This window comes from Dipodomys spectabilis, unplaced genomic scaffold (assembly GCF_019054845.1).
Source record: "Dipodomys spectabilis isolate Male_0828 unplaced genomic scaffold, ASM1905484v1 ptg000449l, whole genome shotgun sequence".
In the NCBI taxonomy this organism is placed as follows: domain Eukaryota; kingdom Metazoa; phylum Chordata; class Mammalia; order Rodentia; family Heteromyidae; genus Dipodomys; species Dipodomys spectabilis.
In genome coordinates, this window is record NW_024871126.1 from 1,807,501 (window position 1) to 1,817,403 (window position 9,903).

At 35.5% G+C, this 9,903-nt stretch overlaps 1 pseudogene; it reads right to left on the reverse strand.

Moving 5' to 3' along the window:
* Positions 1–1,376: 1,376 nt before the first annotated feature.
* On the reverse strand, positions 1,377–1,475 carry LOC122098012 (annotated as a pseudogene).
* Positions 1,476–9,903: the final 8,428 nt, after the last annotated feature.

A 9,903-nucleotide genomic window follows, 5' to 3' on the forward strand; every position in this document is an offset into this window, starting at 1 on the left:
TCTGGTTTTAGTGGGTCCTGTGGTGCAGGTTTTGGGGTAGGGGGTTTGGGGATTCCCACTAGCTCTGGTCTCCCTTGAGGAATACACTGTCCCCTGAAGGGTACTCACCCTGGTGCTAGTTGTTGTTTCTGTGTGATATAGGTTGCTGGTTGCCTTGCAGTCAGAGTTCCATTGAGGTGGTTTTGGCTGGGCTGAGAGGTGGTGGCTCTATGTGTTTCTCTTCTGTCACTGCCTCCATTGATGCTGTTCGGGTCCGCTACACGGGATGGGCCTCCGGCCTGCACTCGAGGGGTAGGGGAGGGGCCTCTGTGCAGGTTCTGAGCGCTGGGGTTTGTTTCTGTTTGCGTTCTCCGGATCAACACCAGTTCCTTTCAGTTCTTCTGCTCTGGTGTTCTGTGGGCATCTCGTGTATCTCTGGGGTTCCTGCCATGGGGCAGAGTTGCTTTGGTGGCATGGAGCCTCTCTGCTCAAATGGAGAGTGAGGGGTAGGGGTGGGATGTTTGTGTAAGTTCCCTGCTCAGAGGTTTCTTCAGTCGTCATGATTAGCAGGTCTGACACTGGTACCTCAGGGGGCTTTGGTGCAGGTGATCTGCAAACAGCCCCCTGTGTCTCTGGGACACCGGCAGCTCCCACCAGGTGGGCTGGCCATGGCTTGGCACTCTGCTGTGTGGCCAATAAACGTTGGAGGAGGGGTCTTCATGTTTCTCTGTTGTGAAATTCTTCTGTTTAACTCTTTATTTTTTTGTTTTTCTGCCTCCTGTTTTTCAATGGATGTTGGTCTTTTTGTTGTTGTCGGTCTCTTGGGGAGATTAAACGTTAGAACTTGAACTCTCTTTTTGGTTGGGGAAAGCTGTGGCATTCTGCTACTTCGCCATAGCCATCTTGGTCCCCCCTCGAGTTTTTGCTTTTTTTAATCAGAAATAATTTTAATTTATCTGTTGAAGAGAGTACTAAAGAAACTAAAGATATTTCTGGTGTTTATCTGAAAAATTATACTTTAAAATATTCTGTATTCTGTTTGTATAATATCCATAATCTATTTTATTCTTTCCTAGATATGACTTTGAATACTACATTGTTTTATAATATATAGGTTCGTTAATAAATGTGTCCTTTCAGATTGCATTCCATACAGAAACAGTTTAAGATTCCTTTTTACTAGGTGCTTATAGTATATTTCTTTGGAATAAAATGACAATGTTGTCAAATTTTAAACGTTTTGTTAAGATTATGCTATGTAAAGGCCTTTCTAAGGTGAAGATTTAATACACTGATGTCAAACTAACTTATATATATGGATTACATGTATTGTTACACTTGTAATTTTGTAATCAACTTTTTAATAATTGTTTTCCATTTCTTGCATCTGAAGAATGAAAAATATGGCATAATTCACAGATTTTCATATCATCATGTGCAATTGCCATGTTAATCTCTGTATTGTTGTAATTTGGGTATACGTGCTGCTGAAGCATGTAATGTCTTCTAAATTTAGATAGTTAATGATGCAATATTTATAGAGGATTATATCCTTGGGTGCCTATTTGTAACAAGGAAACCTTGATGTTCCTAACAATGCTACTGATCTTATTTCCCTAAAATTCTGTGTATAATGGAAAATAATTATATTGTTCAGTCGATTGCTTACGTTTGCAATTTTTTGTCAATGACTATTTTAAATCTTTTTCATTTTAGATTTAATCATACTTTGAAGCATTTTAAGCTAGGTTCAAAGGGGATGGCTTTTTCAAGTACTTATTTATCCAACTGAGTTAGCTCTGTGGAGCTAATGGATTCAAAGTTAGCCTTACTTAAGAGCTCCTTCTAAACTTCTGCAGCTGAAATTTTCCCAAATGAGGCCTTATTTGTACAAATGTCTACCTGACACTTTACCCTTCTTCCATGTAGGATCAACCAGAATATCTTACCTTGACAGCATAAATTGTCTTACTTGAACAAAACAACTCTTAGTTACAAGGGATCCTAGAAAGTTGAACATTTCAGAGAGAACTGCTCAGACTAGAAGGTTTTTATCAAAATATAATTGTTTATTATACCTACCATTTCAACAGTTGCTAAAGCCAAGAAGGTGAAAAAATTGTTCATATGCATGATTAACTAATTTGCTGACCTGTCTACCTTCCAACCAGGCAGGAACTTACACTACTGCCTTTCTATCACCAAATATTTTCATAGCTCCAGGAGAAGCCCATATGTTTCTCCTTGTTATTAGGCCTTAAATTGGTAATGTTTCCTCTTGCCTCCAGTCCGTAAATCTACAAAAGTTAAAGGTTTAAGTCTAACTCTACCAAACACTGAGGTAGAGATAATGGAATAATACTTTAAAACAGAGTTGCTTTTGATCCTCTAACCACAACAGAACAATGCAAAACATGTGCCCCTTTTTATTATATTATCTATAGTTATATATTTTATATTTATATGTGCTGAATTTATATTTCACACAGTGAAACTTACTAAAATCAATTGATAATTTGACAAATAAATTGATATTTATTTATTCCAATAAATAGAACTGAAATATAAATAATTAAGTTTAGAATATATATTAGAATATAAAAAGGATCAATGCAATGTCTTCGGTATAAACTTGTGAGACCTTCTAAGTTTTCGTGGTCTTCTGAATTCACATTGTTAAAAATCAATGTTGTTTTCCTCTAATCTATAAGAGATTTTACTCTGATGCTCTGTTTATTATTTTAACTCGCTGGTCCCAAAATGTTTTTCCCCACAATTCTGAAGCATTCCTACAGCTTACACTCCAATTGTGCTGATATGATATCTAAAAGACTTTATTCTTCTATAGACCCATTGGTCGTAGTATCTTATGGCTGAGTTCCCTGCATCATCAGATAACAGGGGCAAGACTTCTCACCTAGGCTTATGCAACATGCCAGCAGAAAGTAACTGAAAATCGATCCCTATTTTTCATTTCTTATAATATTTCAGGGCCCCAATTCCTTGAGACACAAGAATTGGCAGCAATCAATTGTGTAATGGAAGGCAATTTAAAATGAAAGATGAGGTCACAAAATCGAGAGAAAGTACTGTATTTCAAACTCAATTTACAGATGACCAGCTCATATGAATGAACAAGATCAGAAAGTGTCACAAGATTATTTTTAATACCACTCCCCTAATGATTAATGTAATATTTCAGTCTAGCATAAGTGGGCCCAACAAATAGTTCCTGGAAGGACAGATCCGTGATTGATCTACCAAGGTCAGGAAAACTTGACTTAGAGGTCAAATGTAATTCAGCAAAACACTAATTGAGAAGATTGTTTGTGCTTCAAAACACTGGTACTTTAGTACAACTTGGTTCTGTAATATAAAAATGTTGTCATTCTCAAACCAACCTACATTTAATCTCCTGAAAGTGTATTCCTTTTCAAATAAACTTTTTAAAATCACACTTGACAAAATTACATTTGATAAGCAGATGACCCTTAGTGACATTACAAGTTTTTCAAGTGTTAGGGAGCAAGTTACAATAGAGTTGATTTATTTACCCAGCACTAATGCCAAACAGGTTCAACCATTCATTAAAGTGTAGAAATAGTACCACGCATCATTTGTGTTGTTCAGTAGGTGCCTTTCAGAAATTGGTTAAATAGATCAGCCTCCCATATTTCAACCCCAAACGTTAGCTAATAAAGTCAATTTTATCACTTAATAAGGGGCATTTTAAAAAGTCACAAATACTTGCCTTATCATATGTTGTTTTGTTTTCCCTCTGACTAACATAGTAAGAAATATGTCTTCAAGGCTTGAATATGGGTACTCATCTGAGATGTGACAAAATCTATCTTCTATTTCTATCATATTCCTCTATAGTAGTAAATGTTAGTTTTCTTCTTTTTCCAAAACTTATAGGTAGTAGAAAGTCTTATCCCATGTAAAATAAAATAATCACACACCATTGTACAAAGCCATTTATAAAAATTGGTAGTTAAGAATACATTCAAAACCATTTTTAAACTTTCTTGTTGACTAAAGATTACTCTTCAAATGGATGATAATATAATCATGTCTAGGTGTTTCAAGTCTCCAGTCTTGCAAATTGTTACTGCAGATGAATTAATTATGGAAATATAAGTTGACATCAGTTCAAGTATATGCAGGACTGAAACTCCATGGAATGTATATAAACCTTTCAAAGTATTAACAGACAGTTTAACAGAATGACTATCAGGAAGTTGAAACCAGAGAGGAATAATAGTAAAGACATAGAATGAATGAAAAATGGAACAAGGAGCAAGTACAACTAGAATACTCAATGTAAACATTTAAGAAAAGAATTGGTAAATCAGAAATAAATCTTGGAGAAGGGGTTGGTTGAGAATGATAGAAAGAGACACTGTGATCCGGTAGCAATGGACAATTAGGTGGACATATTTAATTGTAAGACACTTGCACAAACTTTGGAAATTCATTTAAAAAACACAAAAACAAACAAAAACACAAAAAATCACAACCAAACAGCAATCTCTAGAGAGTATGAATATGAGCTCTCAAAAATTTTAAGCAGGTAATGGAGGGAAGTCTTGGTAAAAGCAAACAAAACTGTTCGAAGAGGGCAGTTTGGCATAGAGGAGGATTCTGAACAGATTTAAATAGATTATCTAAGGTTATAAATCACCTATATCTGCTGCAAATTTTATCTTTCTTCTATGAGTTCTCTTTGTCTGAACTGGATACTCCAGTACTGAGCCACAACTGATAGCTTGTGAAGATGGAATGTAAGAAACAAGCTGAATAACCCATTACTCCACTGTAGAAAAACAATCCTCTATTTTTTCTCTCATCTCTCTTCACTACTTTTTATTCATACTTTTAGGTAAATTGATTTTGAATTACATTTTCCTTCTTTATTCTAGCAAAGTAATTGGTCAAATAATTCACTAAATATTATTTGCCATTTTTTGATTATGCTGCTTGATTGACTAAGAGAGTCCATTAAACTTTCCTCTTGCATTTGGTTGCCATGAAACAATATCTATGTCAATGGGGACAAATCTAATGCAAAATTTGTCTCCAGAAAACCAGTCCAAGAAGCTGTGACACAAATACTTGGCTATATTTTTTTCTTTTTTCTTTTACATCGGAAGTCTTCTTGTGTTTAAATTGCCCAGAAAAATAAGTACTCCATCACTTTTTGTTTCAATCAATTTTAACCTCAAGGATATATTTTGCTAACAAGATGCTCAGAGGAAACCAAAAAATACTCTGTTTTTATCTTCTCTCTTCAGAATCTCCTTAGATACCATATCACGAACAGTGAAGTTATTCTTTGCAAAACTATTTCAGTATATTATTTTTCTCTTGTTCTTGCATTTGCTCACCAAGATGTATGGAGAAGAATAGAGTTAAATCACCCATACCTTGGAAGACAGGTTGGTTACAAAAGAACAACGCTTCTGTGTCCTAGTTCTATGTCCTCCTCTTAGCTCTTTCCTGATTTCCAATTAATCACAGCTTCTTGGCTTGAAGTCTAGTGAAGCCACAGCCACAGCTACAACTTCATAGTTTCTCTTTTAAAGCTCTTTTAAGTTGCCTCATTTGGATGTGGAATTTATTTTCATGTCTTCATTCAATCAGTTCTGCATTGTAGTGAGGCAAATAGGCTCTATAAAATGACTTTAGGTAGCAAAAATATTAAGACAATTTATATTGGCCTCCCTCTATTGCTGAAGCCAATACACTTAGCTAGGGCTTCTAAGAACACTATTTTCTAAATTTTCCCATTTGCTAAATTCTTTTCTGAACCCAAAACTTTTTTGGGGGGTTGGGGGGTCCGTTCATGTGGCCTGAAACTCTGGGCCTGGGCACTGTCCCTCAGCTCTTCAGTTCAAGGCAAGCGCTCTACCACAGAGCCACCTTCCCAGTTCCTGAACCCAAAACTTTTGGCTTATGTAATTAGAGAATTCTTCACTATCTCATGTTAATAAGAATATTATATTTTGTGAGCCACTTAGAAATATGAAATCATTGGTTTGAAGTACCCAATCACATCTTTTTCTGTATTTTAGTGCTTCACGTGCAAAGACATCGTGGAAAGTATTACAAACAGAAAAGTGTAAACCCAATACCCTCTTTCATTGTAGAGGGCATTTTCTCCCTAAATATATTGACCCAAATTATCTTGGTTTTTTTTTTTTTGGGGGGGGGGGGGTCCGGTCCTGGGACCTGAACTCTGGGCCTGGGTGCTGTCCCTCTGCTCTTCAGCTCAAGGTTAGCACTCTACCATTTGAGCAACAGCACCACTTCCGGCTTTTTCTTTTTGCTTATTTGGTGGTGACGAATCGAAACCAGGGCCTCAGACATGCAAGGCAAGATCTCCACCACTGAGCCACCTTCCCAGCCCGACCTAAATTACCTGTTTGGTAATTAAAGGTTGATTCACAAATTTTGATGTCTTATTTTTTTTTAAGAATTTGAATTTAAATTCCACTACAACCTTGTTTCACACAGTGAGAGTATATTTCCTGGGTAATGACAATTCTCGAGGGAACCTACAGTATTTATAGCAAGTTTTCTGAGGTTTGTTTGTTTAGTGGCAAAAAGAGCCATCTTTACCCACATTGCTTCCTCTCTACTAAGTCTCCATGGATTTCTTTGCATGAAAGCCTATTTTCCCAGGCAATTTTAAATTTTCTTAATAGGCTAAGGTGTTAAAAATTTTGAACAATTAAAATTTACCTGTCATAACTTTAAAACTCTTGAAATAACTTTATCAGAATCGCGAATTCACCAATCCTAATACCACCTTTACCATCAAAAAGTTAACATGTCATTTTCATGATTTAGTGTTCATGCAACTATTATTTTCCAGTGGCATTGTTATGTGTGTATATGACCATATAAGCTGATGCTGAGAAAAATGAACTCCAAGATATGGAAACAGATTTTTATTTGTGGTTTTTGTTTTTGATGTATTATATAATTGCTATTTTCTTTATGATTTTCCCTATGGTTTCTCCCTGCTGTATTTGATTTTGATACCCTGTGTATTGTGTATACATTTACCTTAACTAGGGAAGGGAAGAGGAACAACAAAATGGTGAGAGAAAACAGAAAGGCAAACCAATGCAATAGCAATACTCACAAGACAATATGTTGGAAATGGACATTACAACTTGTGAGGGGTGAAAGGGGGAAGGAAAACTGTGAGAAAAATGAAGGAGAGGTAACAACTTTGAAAAATTATGCATTCACTACCTTACAATTACTGTAACCACACTGTACATCACTTTGATAATAAAATTTTAAAAATAAGCTGCATAAAATATAATTTCACTGTATTGGTATAGTAAATATTATTCTTTATGTAGTACCTTTTTAAAAATCAAAACTATTTGGCATTTTATTTGAATTAATAACCCTTTCTTTATCCGAGGGTCATCAACTTGAATGTTATCCATCTAGACAGTATTTTCACAATATACTTGCCAATATTTTGAAAAAATAATAAATTTAGTTCTTTCTCATACTAAAACTGAAAAGAGATTAATTATATGGAAACCCATAACTTTTAAAAGTTCTGGAAAGAACACCACAATAAACTGAGCTGCATCATTTTTCCCCCAGTGGTATTCTTGAGATCAGAACACTTGCAAATATTATTTATATTTTACTATTTAACCGTCATAGATATTCAGGATGCTAAGATCAGAAAATTATGGCTCAAATCCAGCTCAGGCAGGAAGGTTTCTTAGATTCTTATCTCCAATAAACTTCTCAGAAAAAGCCAGACACAAGTGGCACTGAGGTTGAAGTGGTAGGGCAGGAGCACTGAGCATAAATAGGCTTAGGAACAGTGTCCAGGCCCAGAGTTCAAGCTTTAGGACAAGCAAATAAAACAAAAACAGAAATGAAAACAAACTCCAAACCTAGCATTTTTCTCAATGTATAAAGAGGCACATAATTAAGGAAATGGCGTCCTGTGTTGCATATAGGAAGAAGAAAGAAGATGTCACACAATTACTCTCTTCACAGCATATTATACCACACCCTCAAAAAGGTGCTCTTTTTCCAAATTTATAAATTTCTGTCATCCATTTGTTGGCAACTCTGTCTAGATTATTCACATTGTCATGTTATACATGAACTGTTGGTATTATTTATTCAGTAAGTTCTAATTATAGCTCTCTTGAAAGTATATTCTAGTAAAATAGAATGCCAGTATCATTTGTGAATTTGTCAATTAAACCTTCTACTTAAAAAAGACTTTTGTAGTAGCCTATAAAATATGAAATTACAAACAAACCAAAATATTCATTTTAAATCTCAATTCTAGTTTAGCAAGGTCTACAAAGTTCTATGTTAGACATACTTTGCTATTTCTCTAGGCTTAAGCTTTTGTAATCCTTCATCAGTTCTTTGGAATCTAACAGAATGATACTTACTTACTTTCCCAATATTTGGGGAGAGAATCATGAGCCATTTTGCATCTAGGAATGTTCTGTAATGAAGAGAGCATTTAAAACAAGTGAGGATTATATATGTGTTGCATTTCAATAGGAAACTTGACTTCTCAAAACATACTGACAAAATTAGCCCGAAGTTCCAACTGTGTATTCCTTTCTTGTTCTTTGGATTGCTTTATTGAGACAAAAGTATACTGCCTGGTCTCCTGTCTTAGTCTCCAGGCTTGTACCACATTGCCCTGCCATAGTTTGTTGGTTTATTTAATTTAGATGAAGACTAGCAATTCTGAACTTCTCCTATGACCTTATCCACTAGACTGAATGCTCAGATTGTTTATGTACTATGTTCAAAGATGTTCTAACATTTGACACAGGATATGAACTTTTTCAGATGTACTTGAAGGGGTTTCTGATTCATTCATCCATGGATCCAATCCCATTAATAATGATTACTTGAATCTCTTACTGTCTCTGGTCCCTAGCTATGTAATATTCTCAACTTTTTAAAAGAAAGTTCACTTGAGGGCTTTCTAACACTAAAAATTATCACTTGATTGTAGTCTTACTCAGGACATATTTTCTATTGTTTTCTAACTTTTCTACATATTCTGAGAATTGTTTCATTTTGTATTTGTGTGTGCACATATAAGTGCCTCTCCGTGTATGTGTATGTTTGTATGTATTTATGCAAAAGCCTCAAGCTCTTATTCAGCAATCTTGCTCATGACTGGGATTCCAGGTTTGGCTGATTAATTATAGGTAGTGTCTCAAAGCCTGTTCTGCTAAGGCTGGATGCAAACTGAACTTCCCAGAATCCTTTACACCCTTAGGTTTTATTTTTCCAGGAGTATCAACTTTTAAGATACAAACATTTTTTGTGAGTGTAAAGCCTAACCTGTAGCCCACATTTTTAACTCAAGAATTCATATAAAGTTAGATGAACTTACATGTTACATATCCTGAGTGTACACTGTTGGAAAGGTGATCGCAATCCTAGTGGTGGTTGGATCTTAGGATTGGGATTCAAAGCCAGCCCGGGTAGGAAAGTCCTGGAGACTCTTTTCTCCAATAATTACCAGAAAACTGGAAGTGGCACTGTGGTTCAAGTGGTAGAGCAGTAGCCTTGAGCTGAATAGCAGAGGGACAGCACACAGTCCCAGAAGTGAATTGCCACTACCAACAACAGCAAAAAGAATATAAGAAAATGAAAGAAATTTAATGTGATCTTATCCACCAGTTTCATTGTTAGTATAATCGCTGTTCTCTCAATATGGACTCTTTTTTTCCAGTTAAGTCCATGATCATATATCTGACTTGCATTAGAAACAGGATCATTCTTCCATACTACTTTTTACAAATTTACGTGATTAGCAAGCATGATTTAGAAAGGGAGTGGCCTCATGCTTCATGTTCCGCTTAGGAGTAATGCTTTCTCTATATCACTCCCATAACT